The sequence below is a fragment of the Triturus cristatus genome, chromosome 8 (assembly GCF_964204655.1).
Source record: "Triturus cristatus chromosome 8, aTriCri1.1, whole genome shotgun sequence".
NCBI classification, from domain to species: Eukaryota; Metazoa; Chordata; class Amphibia; order Caudata; family Salamandridae; genus Triturus; species Triturus cristatus.
Window position 1 is genome coordinate 53,428,003 of NC_140591.1, and position 19,748 is coordinate 53,447,750.

The following is a 19,748-nucleotide window of genomic DNA, read 5'->3' on the forward strand; positions in this document are numbered from 1 at the left end:
TTGCCAGAAGTTGGGGGCCTCATGTAGGTTTTTTCAGAGATGGTGTGTTAACTGTGTATATCTGTTGGTTAGGGACTAAGGGCCATATTATCAAGGAACGGCGAATAGCATTATTGCCGCTTTAGTGGCAGGAAACTGCAGCTAAAGCGGTGATAATGGGCTTGATAATATGCCCTTGGGAATTCTCAAGGGCATATTATCAAGCCCATTATCGCCGCTTTAGCGGCAGTTTCCTGCCGCTAAAGCAGCGATAATGTTATCGCCGTTCCTTGATAATATGCCCCTAGGTCGATTGACAGAGTTGTGCAGGGTACAGGACAATGTTTCACTATCAAATTGGCTGTGTATATGCTTTAGGCTAACTATTCTTTCTCATGGACTAAGCTGAAAGAGGTCAAGTAAATGATAGAATATGGAGAAGGTTTAGGATTATGTAGGGATGAGTTTTGGAACTTCGTCATTTTGTATTCAAAGAATTACACTCGGTTTTCATACCATGATGCTGTAGATTATGGGATTATTTGTTATGCCTTCAAGGTTGGTCTATTCTTTGTAGGCGCTGAAAATGTACTTTGTTTGGTTTGTTGAATTATTATTGTTTTTGGCCAAATACATTTTTATTTGTTCTTCAACTGTTTTTTGATAACCTTTTCTACTTATCTTGTTAGCAGCTTAATTCATTTCATGTCGTTATTAAGCCATTGCAGTGTAAGATTTCAGTATGTCTTTGTTAAAACTCAGAGGTTGAATAATTTGTTTGTTGATTTGCTGGCTTGTTTGTATTTCTTCATCTTCACCAGCTGGTTAAGTAAGTTGTTGTCAGTGCACAGGCTGGGTCGTCGATGCTTTGAAAAGTTCATCAAACGCAACCTCATTGAGGTCTTTGATATCTTTACAGCTCCAAGAGATTTGTTTAGCACCCAAATATGGGGGTGACTGGCACCACAAGTTCAGGAAAAAGTATGGAGACAAAGGCATGGTGTAACCATATTTGAGGTTTGTTAGACCTGACATAATTGGCGTGGGTTTCACCTGTATTTTTGCCTTCGCCTCCTGTTAATTTGCTGTGTCTTGGACTTCCTTTTTATGCTGGTCTAGATGCTTTGGGCACTTTGCCACTACTGTTCAGTGCCAAAGTGCAAGGGCTCCCTGTAAATTATGTTTATGGATTAGTGATTCCATGATTGGTTATTTGATTTACTCCTAAGTCCCTAGTACAGTGCACTCTGGGTGCCCAGGGCCTGTAAATCAAATGCTGCTATTGGGCCTGCAGCATTGATTGTGCCACCCTCAGAAGCAGCCTTTCAAGGGTAACTTAGACCTGCGACAGCAGTGTCTGTGAACAGTTGTGACAGCCATGTGGACTTGGCAAGTGCACCCACTTGCCAGTCCATAACCTTCCCTTTTCTTACATGTTAGTCACCCCTAAGGTAGGCCCAAGGTACCCCTGTAGGCAGGGTGCAGTGTATGTAAAAGGTAGGAAATGCACTGATGTATGTGGCATGTCTTGATAGTGAATTACTTCGTTTTTCACTATTGAAAGGCTATCTGTCCCATAGGATAGATTGGGAGTTCATTTATAACATCTTATAAATATAACTTCCAATTGGGACATGATCGGAAAGTAAAGTTTAATATGCCTGAACTCAGAATATAAAGATGCATCTTTTAGTGAGGATGATTTTTAGATTCTGTGTTTACAAATACCACTTTTAGAAAGTAGGTCATTTCTTGCTTAGGGCATCCTGTGTGCCTATGCTAGGTTGTGTATTGACTGTCTGGCTTTGGAGTGATAGGAGGTGGGGATGTTCATTCTGTTCAGACAGCCATTTGGGGGGTGAGGTGTGTCCTGCCTTTCTAGGGTGAGTCTGGGCAGGGCTGAATAGACCTGGGCTGCTTTGAGAGAAGGGAGGGGAGATTTTATTCACACCTGAGTGGGCCTGGTCTGCCTTGGACAATGCTGTCTCTGCCTCCTGCCAGGAAGCTGCATCCGAGAGGACAGAACTGGTTTTGGCTGGGCAAAGAGCTTCTCTGCCACCAGAGAACAAAGGATTTTGTGATATAAAAAGTGGGGCCCAGACTTCTAGATTACTTCTGGAATTCAAGAGGAACCATGGCCAAGGAGAAGAGCTGGAGAAACTGAGAAGTACTGCCCATTTGCTGTGTGCTCTCTGGTGTTGGCCTCCAGTGGCTGTTTCTGCCAAGGAAAGGACAAGGACTTTGCCGTTTGCTGTGTCCCCTCCTTGAGGAAGATCTCCAAGGGCTTGAAGTAGAACTTGCCTCCTGTTTTGAAGTCTGAGGGATACAAAGACTCCCTTGCTGAGAGTTCTGACCTGCCAAGAGGAGCCTGTTGCTGATCTGGGCCTCTGGAGGTTGTTCCTACTGTTGGGAGCTGGAAAAGTAACACAACGAAGAGAAACACGACGCATAGGCACCTGTTTCCGATGCATCGCCGATGAAACCGAAACAGCGCCTGCCCGCGGCTTTAGAAATCGCTGCACGACGCATCAAGTGCACCAATCTATGAAGGCCATGATCAACGCACCAATTCTGATGCAGGCCCTGCTGTGTGGCTGCAAGAACCAATGCATCGTGGGACTGCGGCTGAAGAAGTCCATGCAGCGCCATTGCCGCCGCTGCATCGAGAACCGACGCATCCCTGATCCTCCCGCATTGCACCGGGGCACCAAGTTGACATCAACGCAGGGGCCGCAGTAAGAAACCGACACATCACCTCCCTGCACAGGAAGAAACTGAAGCATCACCTCCCCTTCAGTAAGGAACCAACGCATCAGCTCCCCAGCGTGGCAGTAAGGAACTGACGCATCACCTCCCCTGGAGTAAGGAACCGACGCATCATCTTCCCTGCGCATAAGGAACCGACGCATCACCTTCCCTGTGGCTGTTTTTGTTTATGATTTTGACGCATCCAAGGTACTTTCTGTTGAAAGTGTCGCATAGCGGAGCTCGGAGCCGGCGGTGCTTTTGAATTTGCCTCGGCTGCCTGCCGCAAAGATTGCGGACGTGTCCAATCAGGAGCGGCCCGCGGAAAGAACTCTTCACCCGAGTTGAGGGAGCTGAGGTGGAGTGCTTGCTCTCCCCCAGAGCCTGACTGCAACACGCCGGCACGGGAGAGGTCGGAAGAAACGGGAAGCTGTACCGGGGCCTTGCAATCGGGCGGCGTCCTGATATTGCGGCTGTGCTCGATCTCGGCCTAATTTGTGCCCGCGCGGGCGGGGGAGGCCCCCTCGACAGCCCTGTAATGCAGCCCTGTGGAGAGATCACCGGTGTATGGACCATAGAAAACCCATGGCAGTACCTGCGAGAGGCCGGTGATTAACGAGGGAGCTGCGACTGAAGAAGTGGTGAGCCGTCCAGTGAGGCAGAGACAGTGATCACAGTATAGACCTGGGGTATGAGAGACTGGGTGAGAGCCCCTGTGCCAGTCCCTGGGTCAGTGGCTGTATGAGACCATAGGTTGGCAGGATAATCTTGAAGGTCCCTGAAACCCCTGCCCCCCTTCTTTAGCGTAAAGGCAGCAAAAAAATGTGTTTTGATGCTACGACTACTGCCCTGTCCTTCTGAGACGACCTTGATTAGCGATATAAATGATGCAAATTAGACTCTAGAGTCGCCCCGCCTGTCCTGGTAATGGCGGCTGTTTCTCCTTCTGGTTGTTATCACTCGACATCACGAGCTCCCCCTAAAGACATGCGGACCCTGGCTCTGCTCATCATGCCGATCCTCTGCTTAGTTTGCACCCCCTTTCATTCGGATTATAGAAAATTGTGGGGATCCTCTGAATTCGTACATCAAGGAATCATCCCCCCCTGCCTGACCTAAAGATGGTCACCTCAGTCATTGACTCTGTGAACTCTCCATCAACAGCTGAGACCCAGCCATTTTGACTGATGCCCGGTGGAGCTACCTCGCGAGCTAAAGGGGAGATGGGCTTTGGACTCCCTCCTTGGCCATCACCTACACAACCGGTCCTTGGGCAAACTCTCCTGCGTCTCTCCTGACCTTATTTCCCTCCTCCCCCTTCACCCTATCCCCCCACTGCTCTACTTTTCTTTTCTTTCCAGATATTGACCCCTGGCCTCAGCCGCCCTTACTCATAGTTCCCACCCTGTTTATCCACTGGACTTTGTTATGTGAACTTTTCCCTCGTCAGCTGAGACCTAGTTATTTGACTGATGCCTGATGGAGCTACCTTGTTTAGCTAAACGGGAGATGGGCTGTGGATTTCCTCCTCGGACGTCACCTACCCAGTATGTCTTTGGGCAGACTTCCCTTCGTCTCTCCTGCCGTCTTTTCCCTCATCCTCCCCCTCACACTTCCCCCTTTCCCCTTCCTCCCTGCTTCGCTCACCTCTTTCAATGTGTTGCTTATTTTTGAGGTAATGTGTAATTGTTATCATTTTCTGTAACATTGTGTAACCGAATGTAAAGCGCTCTGATAACTACGGATCTAGCCAGCGCTATATAAAACTCATTAAATAAATAAATCTATAGTTTGCTATGGACAGAACTGTTTCTACCTTTTGAAAGTCCTATTTTGATTACTGTATTATGGATTGTTGTCGTTTTGGTCTTGTTTGGTTTAGATTAAGATTACCTATTTTTCTAAACTGGTGTGGTGTCCCTTTGTAGTGTTTTCACTGTATTACTGCATATATGCTCACATGCTTTACACACTGCCTCTGAGATAAGCCTGCCTGCTCATGCTAAGCTACAAATGGGGTGAGCAGGTGCTATTTTAGAAGTGTATTCCCCCTTGCCCTGACTAGGAAGAAGGGTCCCTACTTGGACAACGTTGGAAACCATTGCCAACTAAAGACCCCTGTTTCTAACATTCATGGTCAGCGGTGAGGATCTGGACTTGCATTTGTGCCTTACATACAGTGATTGGTGTACACTACTAGTATAGTGCAGACCATTACGCAACCCCATACAATTGGTGGAACTTTTTCTTCTTGGAATCTTTTGCAACTTGGGAACTGCCAATTTTCACAATGACAAAACCAGCATCACTTGCATCTGTGGATATTGAATTTCGAAGAGGATAAGGTTAAAACCTACACTGTACCACAAGTGAAAACTGTCTGCAAGAAATTTAAAATCTCAGTATGAGGCCTCACCAGAAAGGAGGAATACCAAAAGGCACTAAGGGCCTGGTCGGAATCAAGGAATGCCAGTGAGCATACTGAGGAGCCTATGGCAGAGGCTGAGAATTTAGATGGGTAGCAGGATGGGCTATTGCGTCTGCCTGGAGGGAAGTTACCATCTGGGGGTGCGGTGGGGGGGGGGGGGAGAGGCAGCAGTGTGTCTTCAAAGGGGCTGTCTCCTGAGGAGTTGGAGGACAGAGAGAGAAGAAGAGTTCATGAGTTGACGCTTACAAAGCTCAGGCTGGGGAAGGAGAGGGACACGGAGAGTAAGTAATTGGAGTTGGAGAAGCAGAAACTGGCCATGGAGGAAAAAAGGATCCTTCTAGAGCATGAGTTCCAATGGTGGCAGCTTGTTGCCAGTGCCGGGAGAAGGGAAAGTATACATCCCCAAGGAACTGATTAAGGATTTTGTAAAGAGTGAGGATATTGGTCAGTGGTTTAAGGCATAGGAGGTAGCAATGAGGTCCCACAGAATCCCTGAGAGAGACTGGGGAGCGGGGTTGTGGAGCAGCTTCGTGACAGAGGGGAGGGAAACTTACCAAGCGAGGAGCAAATGCCCACATGAAGGAAGCCTTGATCAGAAAGTATGGGTTGAACCCAGACCTCTACAGACCGAAGTTGAGGGACTGTACGAAGCTGGAGTCAAGCACTTGGGTGGAGTATGTGTCCTATTTTTGCAGAGCACTGGATGGTTGGGTGAACGGTAGACAGGTAAATTATTTCTAGGGGCTCTATAATTTGGTTGCATGAGAGCACTTGTACGGTAGTTGTTTTCCAGAGCTACGCCATCATTTAATTGACAGTAAGCTGAGTGACCCCAGGAAGCTTGCTGTGGAGGCGGACCGCTGGGTCAGTACCAGAGTCCACAAAGGTAATGTGGGAGACTCCGCCAAAGGTGGGCAGGATCCCCAGCAGAAGAGTGGGGGAACAAGGGTAAACAGAAGGAGTTTCAATAAGGGCCACAAAGAAGGGTTCCCAGCCCCCCAGTGAGAAGAAGCCCTGGGTCCCTGCCGGTAAGCCTGTCCAGAAGGGCCCCACGCATGTTATGGTAGTGGTCAGGTGGGTCATTTCATAGGGGATCCTAGGTGTCCCAAGAAGGCCACCACTGCACCAACAGGTGCACCGCACCGGGAGTTGGCTAGTGTAGCCTTGGGGGAGGAGTTGGGTTCCCAGGAAGTGGGAGCCTGCAGAGTTGACCCTGGTCTCACTAGGAGACAGTTAGATGGTCCCAAGGACCCACCTGCCTGCTAACACTAAAATATACGGGCAGTGGGTGACCATAAATGACCATAGGGTGTAGGCTGTGAGAGACACTGGAGCCAGTGTGACAGCGGTTAGTTGTCGACTAGTGTCTGAAGAACAGGTGATCCCTAACGTACTTTACCCAGTAGTTGCAGCTGAGAGAGAGTGATTCTGCAAAGTGGCACAGGTTCCCTTTGAGGGGGTAGGGTGTTTCAGGTACCTTGAAAGTAATTATGAGGCCAGCCATGCCTGTTGACCGTCTGCTAGGCAACGATCTGGAGAATTCCTCTTGGGAGAAGGTGGAGCGTAAGTCTCATTTGGAGATGTTGGATCTGCTTGAGTGGGCGTGTGTGACCACTCGGTCTATGGCAGCCAGTAATGGCAATGAAGAGGACCTGGAGCCTTAAATAGTGGCCCTGTTGCCTGCCAGAAAGAGAAGAGGCAGGGGGCGCGGGAAACCGGCCCCGAAGTTCCCACGGTCCACGAGGAGGCAAACCTTGAGGAGGATGCCCTGGGGCCTACAGGGGAGCAAGTGGTCAAACTGGGGGACCTGCCTGAGCTGACCCATTGGCAGCAGGAAGAGGGCCCCTCCAGGGGCAAATTCTGTAAGGAGCAGCAGGAATGATCTTCTCTTGTTGGTTTGCGGCAGCAGGCTGCAAACCAGGCAGCAGGTGATCAGTGTGGATCACATTGGATTTACTGGGAGAATGGTCTCCTGTATAGTGAGCCTAAGGTTGCTGAGCCTGGGTCAGCCCATGTGCTGGTGGTACCCCAGCGCTTCAGAGCCTTCCTACTGGGTCTGGCTCATGATGTGCCTTTGGCAGGGCATTTGGGGCAAGACAAGACCTTTGAAAGGCTTATCACCTTACTAGCCCCAAATGCGCAAGAACTCTCACACACATTGTAGGTCTTGCCAGACTTGCCAGGCAAGTGGTAAGAGTGGGAGGAAGTGCAAGGCTCTTCTCCAACCTTTCCCTGTAGTCAGCACCCCCTTTGAGAGTGTGGGTATTGACATTGTGGGGCCTCTGGATCACAAGACAGCCATGGGCAACAGGTTCATCCTGGTCTTGGTGGACCATGCCACCTGGTACTCCAAGGCTATCCCTCTACGGACTGTGACAGCCCCTGTGGTGCGTCGAGTGTTGATGGGGATCTTCTCTTGTGTGGGGTTCCCCAAAGTGGTGGTATCGGACCAGGGGTACCAACTTCATTTTTATCCAAGTATATGAAGTCCCTGTGGCAGGAGTGCGGTGTTCACCACTTCTTACCACCTCCAAGTTAATGGGCTGGTTGAGAGATTCAACCAGACCCTGAAGGGCATGATTATGGGTCTTGATGAGGCGTAAGTGGGACGTCTTCTTACCATGCCTATTGTTTGCTTACAGGGAGGTACCGCAGCAGTCTTTAGGGTTCAGTCCCTTTGAATGTTACAAGTATTTAATGTTCTTCATATGGTGTGTAGCTATTGGAACTTCAGCTTCTCTGTAGTTGTGAAACAGCCTTGTTGTGTCATCTGCTGCTAGGAATGTAACCCATAAATAGATTAGCTCGGTCCTATATGCTTTGTGAGCCTCAACAATGTAGATCCACATATCCACCTGTAAGTGTTAGATCATGTTGTCTCAATTTCTGAGTAACTGCAAGTCTTTAGTGCTCAGCACTGTTAAGTTCCTCTGTTTCTGACATTGTAATGAATGGAATTCAGAGAGGGTAACACAATGGGAAAATCATTTGAAAAGTTCAAGCTTCTGCAACCTGCAGCCAAGACATAGGGGTTACCTACTCAGCTGATGAGGATAGTCCCTACCACCACAGACGTCTTCAGTTAGGTGTGTAGGGGTCTCTGGATATGCAAAAGAGAACTACTTAGGCGGTCCATTAAATAAGAACTCAATCTACCAACGTCGGCAGTGCCATGTCGTATGGTTTCCACTTTCTCAGTAGGAACTGTTCGTTTGTTGGACAACATAAACGTTGGGACAGTGCCAGACTGATTTTATGCGCCCCCTCAGGATGTGTTGACCTATAGTCCTGCTAGATTACAGTGCCACCATGAGTACTCCTAAACTGAGTAAGGTAACTCATGGTTTGGGCTACCTCAGAACAGGACAACCCAGACACTCGTAGGACTTGTGGTAACAGATCTAGAACCTTTTCCCTCGGTCACTTGTGCATACTCAGAAAGATACACAAGAAATACACAAAGGGGTGTTTCAATATATAATGAAACATTGTGTAGGAGGCTGGCTTAGTATATGGTGCACACTTATTTACGTGAAGCACCCTGCACCAATCCACACAACACTTATGGTAAATTTAGTGGACTAAAACAACCTTAGAAAGCTCTCTAAGTGGTAGCTGTGTTAAGCAACTTGTTTTACCAGTACTAATAATGTAGAGTAGGTTAAATAAAAAAGAACCACAGTTATAAAAATAGTTATATTTATTATACATACTCTCGGAAACATTGGTATATCTCCTACCCGGAGATATAAACTCAATACACACAATATTTCAAAAGGAGAACGGGTAAGTAGCACAAATACACAGTGGTCTCCTGGGGGAGACCAAACCATATGCTAATAAAGTGGAATGCAAGCTGAGACCAAAGTCGAGACTTGACCCAGAAGACTTAGAAGAGCTGGGGACCAAGGAACCACCCAAGGTAAGTACCCATGAACCCCAAGGAAGCCATGTGCAGAGTGGAAACACAGCCGCATACTCAATGCAAGTCAATGGGGAAGTCGCAGCTGCAGTTTTGCAGAAGGACTCTTCTCAGAGGACCCTGAAGAAACCCGTGGTAGATGGAAGGTTGGAGAGTCACCCCACCAGTGGATACCCCACGAACCAGGATACCTACATCAGGGAAGCCGGGTGCATAGGTGCAAAGTGATGTCGGAAATTGCCGTAGAGCACAATGGAGGACTTCAGTGAAGATGCCGCTGGCGAAGAAGGTGAAAGATTCTGGAGGAATCCAAGGGTGGATTCTTGAAGAGGAGTATCTGCAAGCAGAGGGGACAGAGTCTAAGACACTCTGGAGTGACCAGGAGGCACGGAAGACCAATGAACACCGATAATGGAAGATGCAGGACGGTTGATGATGACCTTGTCGCTGCAGCTGTGAGGACCAGGCGACGCTCTGGAAGACCAGGAGTCGCTCACGGGCAGTCCCACATCGGAAGTCTAGAACCAGGGGGGTCGGTGTCCAGTAGGAGCACCAACAAGTCTTGGCAACAGCAACAGATGTGGGAAAACAAAGAAGGTGCAGTGTCGGGACCAGCAAGGTCCAAGGGGCTCACCAAGTGTATGAGCCAGGGCAGACCCAGAGCAAGCAAGGGAGCCCACTGGAGCCAAAGAAAACCCTCCAAAGGACCCACAGGCCAAAGGCACAGGAGTCGCAAGAGGTCCTTGAGGAGTTCACCAATGATGCAGGCCCACAGTACAGAGGATGTGGTGAGGACGAAGTTCTTGGTCGCAAGAGATGCTGAAGGCTGGAGCTTCTTGGAGCCCGAAGATCCTGGAGAAGAGTCAACAAGCCTTGGCAAGGGAAAGTTGATGTGGTGCACAGGGGAGCTGTCCCAGCGGATCCGGCGAGGGATACTTGCCTCAAACTTGTTGAGAAGACAGTGCAGGCCTCAAGGAAGTTGTAGAACCACACCTGTGTTGCTGGGCCTTTTCGAAGTCCGAAGGATGTCAGGAGCAGCAGACCGGTCAGCTTAGTTGCGGTGCCTGCCGATGCAGGGGAGTGACTCATTCACTCCAAGGGAGATTCCTTCAGGTGTCTTTGATGCCCACAGGTCTGGAGAAGAACCTGGATAGAGCACAGGCACAGACGACGCAGAGGACTGGCAGGACGATGAGACCAGGAGCAGCAGAAGTCTTCCAGATGCTGACTCGGTTCCCAAAGCAAAGTCCAATGAATGAATGAATGAATCAATCAGGGTACTTGTAAAGCGCGCTACTTACCCGTGAGGGTCCCAAGGCGCTGAGGGGTGGGGGGGGGGGGGTGCTGCTACTGCTCGAAGAGCCAGGTCTTGAGGAGTCTTCTGAAGGCGAGTCGGTCTTGGGTCTGTCGTAGGTGGGTTGGGAGGGTGTTCCAGGTTTTGGCGGCGAGGTAAGAGAAGAATCTGCCGCCGGCGGTCGTACGTTGGATGCGGGGGACATCTGCGAGGACGAGGTTGGCGGAGCGGAGCTGGCGGGTGGGGGTGTAGAAGCTGAGTCTGCTGTTCAGGTAGGCTGGTTCCAAAGTGCCCAGACGGTTGAAGTAGAAGTGGTTTCAGATCTGATTCTTGTCCCACAATGAATCTGAAGAGCCACCCACAGGTAGCCCTTAAGTACCCAAAGGAAAGGGTTGGGATGATTCAGGGGTCCCTCCCAGAGGAGGGGCTAGACAGAGTGGAGGATACTCCCATGTCCTTTGTCCAGTTTTGTACCAGAGTAGGAGCCAACGGCTCCCTGAACTAGTTCCAACTGGAGTATGCAAGGAGGGCATAAATGTGCCCTTCAAAGCAGTCTGCTGGTGCTGGCAAGCACCCCCACCCAGCCCAATACACTAAGTCCTGTCTGGGAGGTGGTCACACCTTCCTGTGACAGGAAACCTATTGTTCTACCTTCCCCCTGCTAGAGCATGGCTCAGCAGCTGGAGGGCAGCAATGGCGTCTGTGGTCGGCAGCAGCTCTAGCTTTCTGTTAGACCCTGAAAGGCTGGTACTGGAGATACAGGGGGGATCCCTAGGGGAGCCCCCCAGAACATGGGATCTTACATCCAACACTGGAATCGGTGTTGGGGTAGGATTCCAACATGTTTGTTACCAAACATGACCGGTTTCAGTGCAACCAATATATAGTTAGAAATCTCGTAATTGACTTGATGTCCACTATATGTATAAAATGGCTGACCGCACTTACAAAGCCTGGAGAATCAACTCCTGTGTTTGTTGGAGGTGTCCTGCTCATGCAGAGCACCCTTACACTTATAACCAAGCACCCTGCCTTCAGGATTGAAAGGCCTACCTTAGGGGTGACTTATAGGTTTTAAGTGCAGTGACCTCAGATATAAGGAAACATATATGTGTTGTGAGTGGTGCTAGCACCAGCTCACACTGGCTGCAATGGCAGGCCTGTAGTCACATGCCCTGGGTACCTAAGTACCATATACTATGGAATTAGAAGGGAACACCAGTAGCCAATTAGGAAGGTACCAAAGTACTTACCATAGTTCAATTTAGGGAGAGAGCACAGTGACTGTAGTCCTGATTAGCAGGATCCCAGTTAGACTAGTCAGAGAACAGAATGACACGAGCAAAAAGTGGGGGTAACCATGAAAGCAGCTCCTACTTTCCTACACATTGTGGTTCTTGTATAACATATGCGATGAAATGATTAATAGACAAAAGCAGATAAAAGTGATTAGCAGTATAAGAACAGTGAGTAGGATAAACAATTCTACCATAATCATGGCTGGGAGATGATATGGCTCCAGTCCTGCATGAAGCCATTCCTCTAGGTTATCAAATGATCACACAAAATCGTATAGGCAAAAAATGGGGTGGCCTAGCTGTTGTGTTCAGGCAAACATTACATATCACTAAAGTTGATGACTTCGCCATTAAAAATTGTGAGGCTCTTTTCCCCAGATGCAATCCTACACCGTCTTCCTCCTGTAACTTCCTACTCCTTTACAGACCTCCACCTAGCAATGCGACTTTCCCAGACATGCCTCTAGACACGGTTTCAAATTCTGATAACACTACACTCCAATCTATGCTTTATGGGTGATCTCAACATTTGGTTTGACAAACCCATTATGCCAAATCCAAAAACAATCATCGCTGGCCTAGACGCACTGAACCTGCATCAGATCGTTCACAAAGCCACACACAATGCTGGACACATCCTAGATGTCATTTCTGCCAATACTAAACTAGTCACCTTTCAACCTATAAGTCCGGTCACATGGTCAGAAAACCATTTGCTTGCTTTCCAACATAAACCAACACTAAGCAACGCACCTAAAACCACATTATGTGCATCCACCTATGGACCGTAGAACAAACTCAATTAGGAACACTTAGAAACACAACTAACATCCAGTACAGATCTAGAGAAACAATAAATTCTGTTCAAAAACTATACGAGTGGCTACAGGAAGCTTTTGATATCATGATACCACTAAAAACCACACAAAAGAAAACAAGCACCTTGGAGAAATGCATAGATAAAAGAAATAAAACAACAAATTAGAAAGCTGCAACGTGCCTGGCTCAAAACAAAAGCAAATCAAGACGAACTTCACCTATGAAAAATTAACCGATTATACAAGTCGGCTATCAAAAAAGCGAAGAAAAGATACTATTCAGTCAGAATTCAAAATGCTAAATGTGCAAATAAAGAATTCTATCAAATACTCAATGAATTTTGTAAACCAAATTGCCTAGAAGGAGCTCATCCCGTTACTCAAGATTTCACAGAAAAGCTGGCAAATCAGTACACGGCTTAAGCAGGCATGTTGGACTCCTACTTAAAACAAAGACAAAGCACCAGCGCTGACCCTTTTACAAAACAACAATCCAAGAATACTCTAACCCAGCCTCTCCTTTCCTTCCAACACATTTCACACGATTCATTTATGGACCTAGTCAAAGCAATCAGGCCTGCCAGCAGCCCGTATCCACCGTAAACCTTCAAGACAATTCTTCTAAAAATGTCTGCTGCCACTTCAGTAAGAAAAATCATCAACAACTCCTTAACTACCTGAATATTTACAGAAGTGAAAAAGTTATACATATGCTCATTACTGAAGAAAACAAACTTGGACAAACTGATAGAAAGAGCAGCATTCGCCCAGATGTCACAATTCATTTAAGAGAATGCCATACTTTCAGACTTCCAGATGGGATTCCATCCAGGAAGAGGCACAGACTCTGCCCTCCGGGCCATCTGGAATGACCTGAAGAACACAGTTGACTGCAACGGGGATGCTGCGCTACTTCTCTTGGATTAGTGCTGACTCAAACAAGGTTGGCATATGAAAGATTGCAATTATTGTTTGTTTACTTTGGCATTGCAATTTTATTTTGTTTATGTTGGTGTCACAGTCATTGTTTGCTTACTTCAGTAAATAACAATGAAATAATGAGATTCAGGATTGTCCCAAACTAGGTTGTCACATGAAATTCCGCAATTATTGTTTGTCTCAGTTACCATTTGTTTTAGGACCTATTAGTTAGAATGATGACAATAAGTCGACAATTCACTGAAATAGATTCTGTTGATGATACAATATAGGAGGTGGTGAATACAGTACTTTCGGTGGTTACAATTGGTATTGTTTTTCTTTGATTTATAGGATACCCACTGATGAATAATCGTGAATGGTCCAAATATTGGCTAGCCATCTCATCTCTTCTCTGCTTACAAGCATTACTTTTGGCTAAAAACCATGCAATTGCTCATCCTGAAAAACAGGCCCGGTTCTAGCGGGAGCCTTGGCCCTCGCAGTGAGGGCTTGAAGGCAGGAACACAACGGCATTGGGCTCAAAGGGCTGTCTGTGTGTGTGCCCGGGCTGAGACAGCTTCCCGGGCGCACACACAGTTTTTGAGATTATGGCAGCCGCACCCGAGTACTTCACAGGTCTTTAAAAGACCATTTACATGTTAACGAGGCTTTGTTTATTTTTTCACCTCTTCATCTCCACATGGCGAAAGGCGACAAATCCTTTCATTGACAAGGGTAACCTTTGCCTACTGTTCTGCTGCGTGGATATTTCTTTTTCTATGCAACGCAGGAGAAAAGAAGTTTGTTTATTCCTATTCACCTTTCCTGACCCCTGCAGCTGCTTATCACATCAGGCTGTGACACAAAGTTTGACTAATGGAGTAGTAGGTAAGAGAATGTGTTACTATTTGTTTTTCTTTTAAAAATCTGCACTTGCCCAGCAGGACATATACTTGGTTTGCGCTTCATTTAAACAGTTTTTATCATTATCATGGCTGATGCAGGACAACAATTAGACAATAAAAAATGCCCAGATAACGCGGGTGATGAAATATCCTGCTGGAGAGCAATCATTTGTCTGTTAGTAGTTTATAAATGTAGATGAACTGTATTTTATGTGGATAGATCGGTGGGTTACTGCCTTTGTCACAGAGATCCTTGTGTTACTTGCAGTTCAGAAGTTACAAACCTAACCTAGGACAGTGAGCTATGAACTGTCACCAAAGAGCTGCATACGAACATGAATGGTATAGTTAGAGCTTCGCTTTCTTTTTTTGTGATATAGTTAGAACTTCCTCAGTCTTTCATTAGTCTAATGTAGCTAAAATGAGTATGTTTGGGCGGATCTAAATTTTTACCAGTAAAGCTGACCCCCATGGAATACTGTTTAAATCCTAAGGTTGTGTTTCCCCAGACCAAACCCTCTTAAAATGCCCACCGGTATGGATGACGTGTGATTCATACACCTTGTAATCCTCATTGGCTTATATGACATTCCCTGTAGACTGATTTACATACTTGTATGATTCATTGTCTCTGTATAATGTGTGCGTGGTGTAAAGTACTGACACACACTACACTGATATGAGTAGAGCTATACAACAAATTAAATGCATATGAGAGAGGGGCTGTGGAGTGATTAGGGGCACTGGTGGAGGGTGACAGCAGGGCTCGAGTCAGGGTACCATGCGGGTGGACGGCGTCCCCCCACTTATTTTACCGGGAGCTCGATAACTGGAGCAAATGGAGCCACATATTAACTCTTTGGCCTCTCTGGGGAGAGATCGGAGCTCATTCAGAACGCTGCTCATGCGCTGGCTTCTATGATTCAATGGCATCAGAGGGGTGAGCGAGGGGAGTCAATGAGTCTGATGGTGCAAGCCACCTTTCATGACATCACTTCCTGTTGTGACATCAGCATCCCCCCACTTCTTTTTTTAGGACTTGTGCCCTGGGTGACAGTGAGGGAATCTGAGGAAAAGGTCATTGGGTGGACGAGGAGCTAGGGAGAGATGAGGGGCACTGGTGGAGGGTGGTAGTGAGGGAGTCTGAGGAGGAGGTCATGAGGGGGAGGGGCTACAGAGAGGTGAGGGGCACTGTTGGAAGGTGGTTGTAAAGGTATTTACGGAGAAAGAGGTTATTGGTGTGGTGCCAAAAAAGACTTTTGCATCAGCGCTAAAGCCGGCCCTGTCATGGCCTTTGTTTTTGTTTATTTAATTAGCAAGGCTACTGTGGAACAAAGTGCATTCTAATTATATTTACTGCTATATTTACTGCTATATTCAATCTTTTAAGTTTTAAGGTGATTTTACTAATGTTTTTACCGGGAAAAAAGTAAAGTGGAGCCCGATGGTGCCTGATATGGGGCTGGGGCCCAAGGCCAGCTGTGAGATAAGGTGCACTGGAGAGGAGTAGTGGATAATCAAGCCTGTAAGGGAGTGCGTTGCAGAGTCTGGGGTCAGGTGGAGGTAGTAATGACGAGGGATTCTCCCTGAAGGCTCGCACAGAGGGAGCCCGAGAAGTGTCACTTGCCTGATACTCCCACCTTAGAAACCTCCTCTTCCCATCAAAGAAACATTACATGGAAAAAACACTTTTTGAGAGTGATAATATTTAGAAAGAGATTTGGAAAAAAGTGCCTGTTACTGGGCCTTGTAAGACTAAGAAGAGATAAAAGAGGGCCCTGAAGCAGACCTGCTCAGACATATATGCGACAAATCGAGCCCGCAGTGGCCCACCCAAATGCACCCTTGGCCCACCCAAATAAAAATTCCTGGAGCCGGGCCTGCTGAAAAAGTCCCAACCAGAGGCCCATGATTCTATAAATAGTGATGTGTGCATAGCACTATAAATAAACATTGCATTATCGGGCAGCACAATGTTACAAGTAGTACCCATGTTGTTTCTGGGTTCAACCCCGAGATTGGCTGCCTGTAGCAAACAGGGTTTCATAGCTCTCGTGCTTTCCAGGTCTTTTCTTGATTAACCAGCACTACAGATCTCTGAATACAAGGCAAAAACCTACGCTTATGGACCTAGGAAATGAATGAATGACCTAGGAAACTGAAAAGCCGTACCTACTAGCTTTGCAATTGGTTGTTTTTCGTTCTCGCGACTATATCGGACCCCAATCCGGTAGGAGGAGTCTTTCTTCCATGCTGCTGCTACTCTTGCCTCAGACCGAAGCTTGAAACGCATGCTCGGGCTGGCAGCCCAGCAGACGTCAGTGTCCGGTATACCTAGCAGAGGAGCGCCTCTGTCTTCATGTCACGCATCGTCCAGAGAACATCGTCGTACGGTGAGGCTCCGCGGCATTGCCTGGAATAACGCCTGCTCACTGCTGCCATTGCACGCTACTTCGAAGCCTACTGCTGTGCAGGCCGTCTCTCTCACAAGTGTCGGCCCGGTCAAAGCAGCGGGGAAGCCAAGCGCCGCCCGCGCGCAGGAGGCCGTGCTGAAGGCAGCGTCCAGGTGCCACCAGTCCGCGCGCAGGGACCGTTGCCTACTTAAGGTGACCCCCAGAAGGCTCCCTTTGTGTTTCTGCCCGCGCGCAGCAGGCCGTGCTGAAGGCAGCGTCCAGGTGCCACCAGTCCGCGCGCAGGGACCGTTGCCTACTTAAGGTGACCCCCAGAAGGCTCCCTTTGTGTTTCTGCCCGCGCGCAGCAGGCCGTGCTGAAGGCAGCGTCCAGGTGCCACCAGTCCGCGCGCAGTGACCGTTGCATACTTAAGGTGACCCCCAGAAGGCTCCCTTTGTGTTTCTGCCCGCGCACAGCAGGCCGTGCTGAAGGCAGCGTCCAGGTGCCAGCAGTCCGCGCGCAGTGACCGTTGCATACTTAAGGTGACCCCAGAAGGCCCCCTTTGTGTTTCCACCCGCGCGCAGGAGACCGTGCTGAAGGCAGCGTCCAGGTGCCACCAGTCCGCGCGCAGTGACCGTTGCATACTTAAGGTGACCCCCAGAAGGCTCCCTTTGTGTTTCTGCCCGCGCACAGCAGGCCGTGCTGAAGGCAGCGTCCAGGTGCCAGCAGTCCGCGCGCAGTGACCGTTGCATACTTAAGGTGACCCCAGAAGGCCCCCTTTGTGTTTCCACCCGCGCGCAGGAGACCGTGCTGAAGGCAGCGTCCAGGTGCCACCAGTCCGCGCGCAGTGACCGTTGCCTACTTAAGGTGACCCCAGAAGGCCCCCTTTGTGTTTCTGCCCGCGCGCAGTCCGAGCGGATTGACCGTTACTACACGTAATGTGACCGCGCGGGCGGAGCGGCCGTTATTCGGCAGAGCAGGCTCCCTTCGCGTTTCCGCCCGCATATCGTTTGAGACAGCCGCCACGTGGCCGTCCGCGCGCCCCATCCCTTTAAATCACCACACTCATTTTAAAACCGCCGTGCACGGTACATCCATCGCAGTTAAAGACCCACATTTAATGAAGTTACCCACTTCCATATGCAAGACCTTCATCTAGCCGGTAGTGTTTTCCTGTTGCATGCTGGCATTTGCTGTCCTGTTTAATTCATTCTAAAAGGGGAGTACTCCCACAAATCGCCAACGACGCCTGGACTAGAAGTACTCACTAGAGTATGGTGCTGGGCATAGCTGCCAAGGTTGAAGATTCTTTGTGTGACATTTTTATAATCTCGGTGTATTTGTGAGTGACATTCAACGATATGAGTGACACTTTCTAGCGAGCAAAATCATGTAACTTAGAGAAGGACAACTTGTAAATATGAGAAATTACACACATTTGCACAACGAGAAATTCTCAGATCTTAAAACTGCATTAAAGCACGAGAAATGGAAGGGCACTGTGGGACCCAACTGCACCAAACAGGTTTGTTTCATTGCTTAATTGTACACAATTTTTACGTGGCAGCAGTTGAGTACAGCTGCGAGTTTGAGGTGGAAGAAGATGAGTACTCCTATGTGCAAACAATGAGCATGCAGAACTTGATATAATATTTTATATGGAAAGTTTTTAAGGTGATAAAAAAGCGACCCTTTTTAAAATGTGCATTCATCTGGTTAAAAAACAAAACGCATATTTTCATGTGGCCGTAAGCGGGAGCAGCTTACCTCCGGGCATACGCTTTATGTGCAGAGCGTCCGGTGTGCTGCGTGGTGAGCAGAGGGCCTGTCTGCAGCATTTTGTATTGTTGCCAATGTTTTTGGGGCATAACTTTCACTGTCGGACTCTGACTCACTTTACTGCACCTCCTATGTGCTGACACACCTATGCCCCACGCCTTTGTCCACAGGTGGAAGCAAATTTCTCAACTATGCAACAAATCACGGATCATATGAAAAATGCCTGCAGGAAGCGTTGATCTGTCCTGTTTTCCTTTTTTAGGTCGAGCTTCTATCGACTTGTTATCTTTTCTGTGGGGTTTGGCAAACCCACCGATTGCCATTGGTTACTATCTGTGGCATTCAGGAATGTTGGCTTCTTATTGCTGCATTTTTGTAAAACTCCCTCCTTTGTGTGTTTAGCTCTCTTTGCCGAGGTGTCACTCCAAGAGCATTTTGGCCCCACATCACACAGTACCATGTGTGTTGGCCCCTCCTCCCATGTGGCTATTGAAGGTCAGGCATTAGTTTTTAGGTCTCGCCTAGCCACGCAGTGCATGCACCGCTCACTTTGGCGAGATCTATTGTCGATTTAGCTTCCGAAGGGGAACAGGAGATGTGTACGCCTCGCGGCCTTTCAGCACAATTAACATGCCATATTGCGGTCGCGTGTAGTTATTTATTCATTAACATGCCAGTTGTTAGTAAAGTACTTTATTGCCCCAGCTTATTTCCGTCACGCGTATTTATTCATTTTTTAACATGCCGGTTGTTAGTAAAGTACGTTTATTACCGCACCTTGCTTCATATTGCTTGCGCGTATTTATTTATTAACATGCCGGTTCTTAGTGAAGTACGTTTATTGCCGTTGTTTGAGGAGCCTTGGACAAACCAAGCCCTCCCTTCCCTTTTATAAAATGCTTCCAAACAGCATGCTCTTCTTCGTGAGGTTCTCCAAAGTGAAAACTAAATGCCGTGTAGAAACAACGCGGTAGTTTTCACCATTAATTGCAAATAGCCCAGTCTAGTACTGTTGTGCAGGGTACGGTGCCTCTATAAATAACTTTAAAATCAATAATCTTTATTCTCGATCGTTTAGATCATCAAAGATATAAATACATAAGTTTGTTAAAATTTTAAAATTTCAATACTTTGAGCAATTTCATTTGCAAGTTAAATTCAAAATGAAAGGGAAGTCTCCATAAGTCTAACATTAAGAATCATAAAAAGATAAACCAATATTTTATAACTTCATACTGTGCCCCCCTCTTTTAGAATGCGAGACTGAA

General features: G+C 47.7%; 1 long non-coding RNA gene across 1 annotated transcript in view; it reads left to right on the forward strand.

The window, feature by feature from the left end:
• Positions 1-16,559: 16,559 nt before the first annotated feature.
• Positions 16,560-19,748, forward strand: part of LOC146800057 (uncharacterized) — a 76,742-nt gene continuing 73,553 nt past the window's right edge. The window contains exon 1 of the long non-coding RNA XR_014968045.1: positions 16,560-16,703. This is a non-coding gene — a long non-coding RNA (uncharacterized LOC146800057). The remainder of the gene's footprint in view (positions 16,704-19,748) is intronic.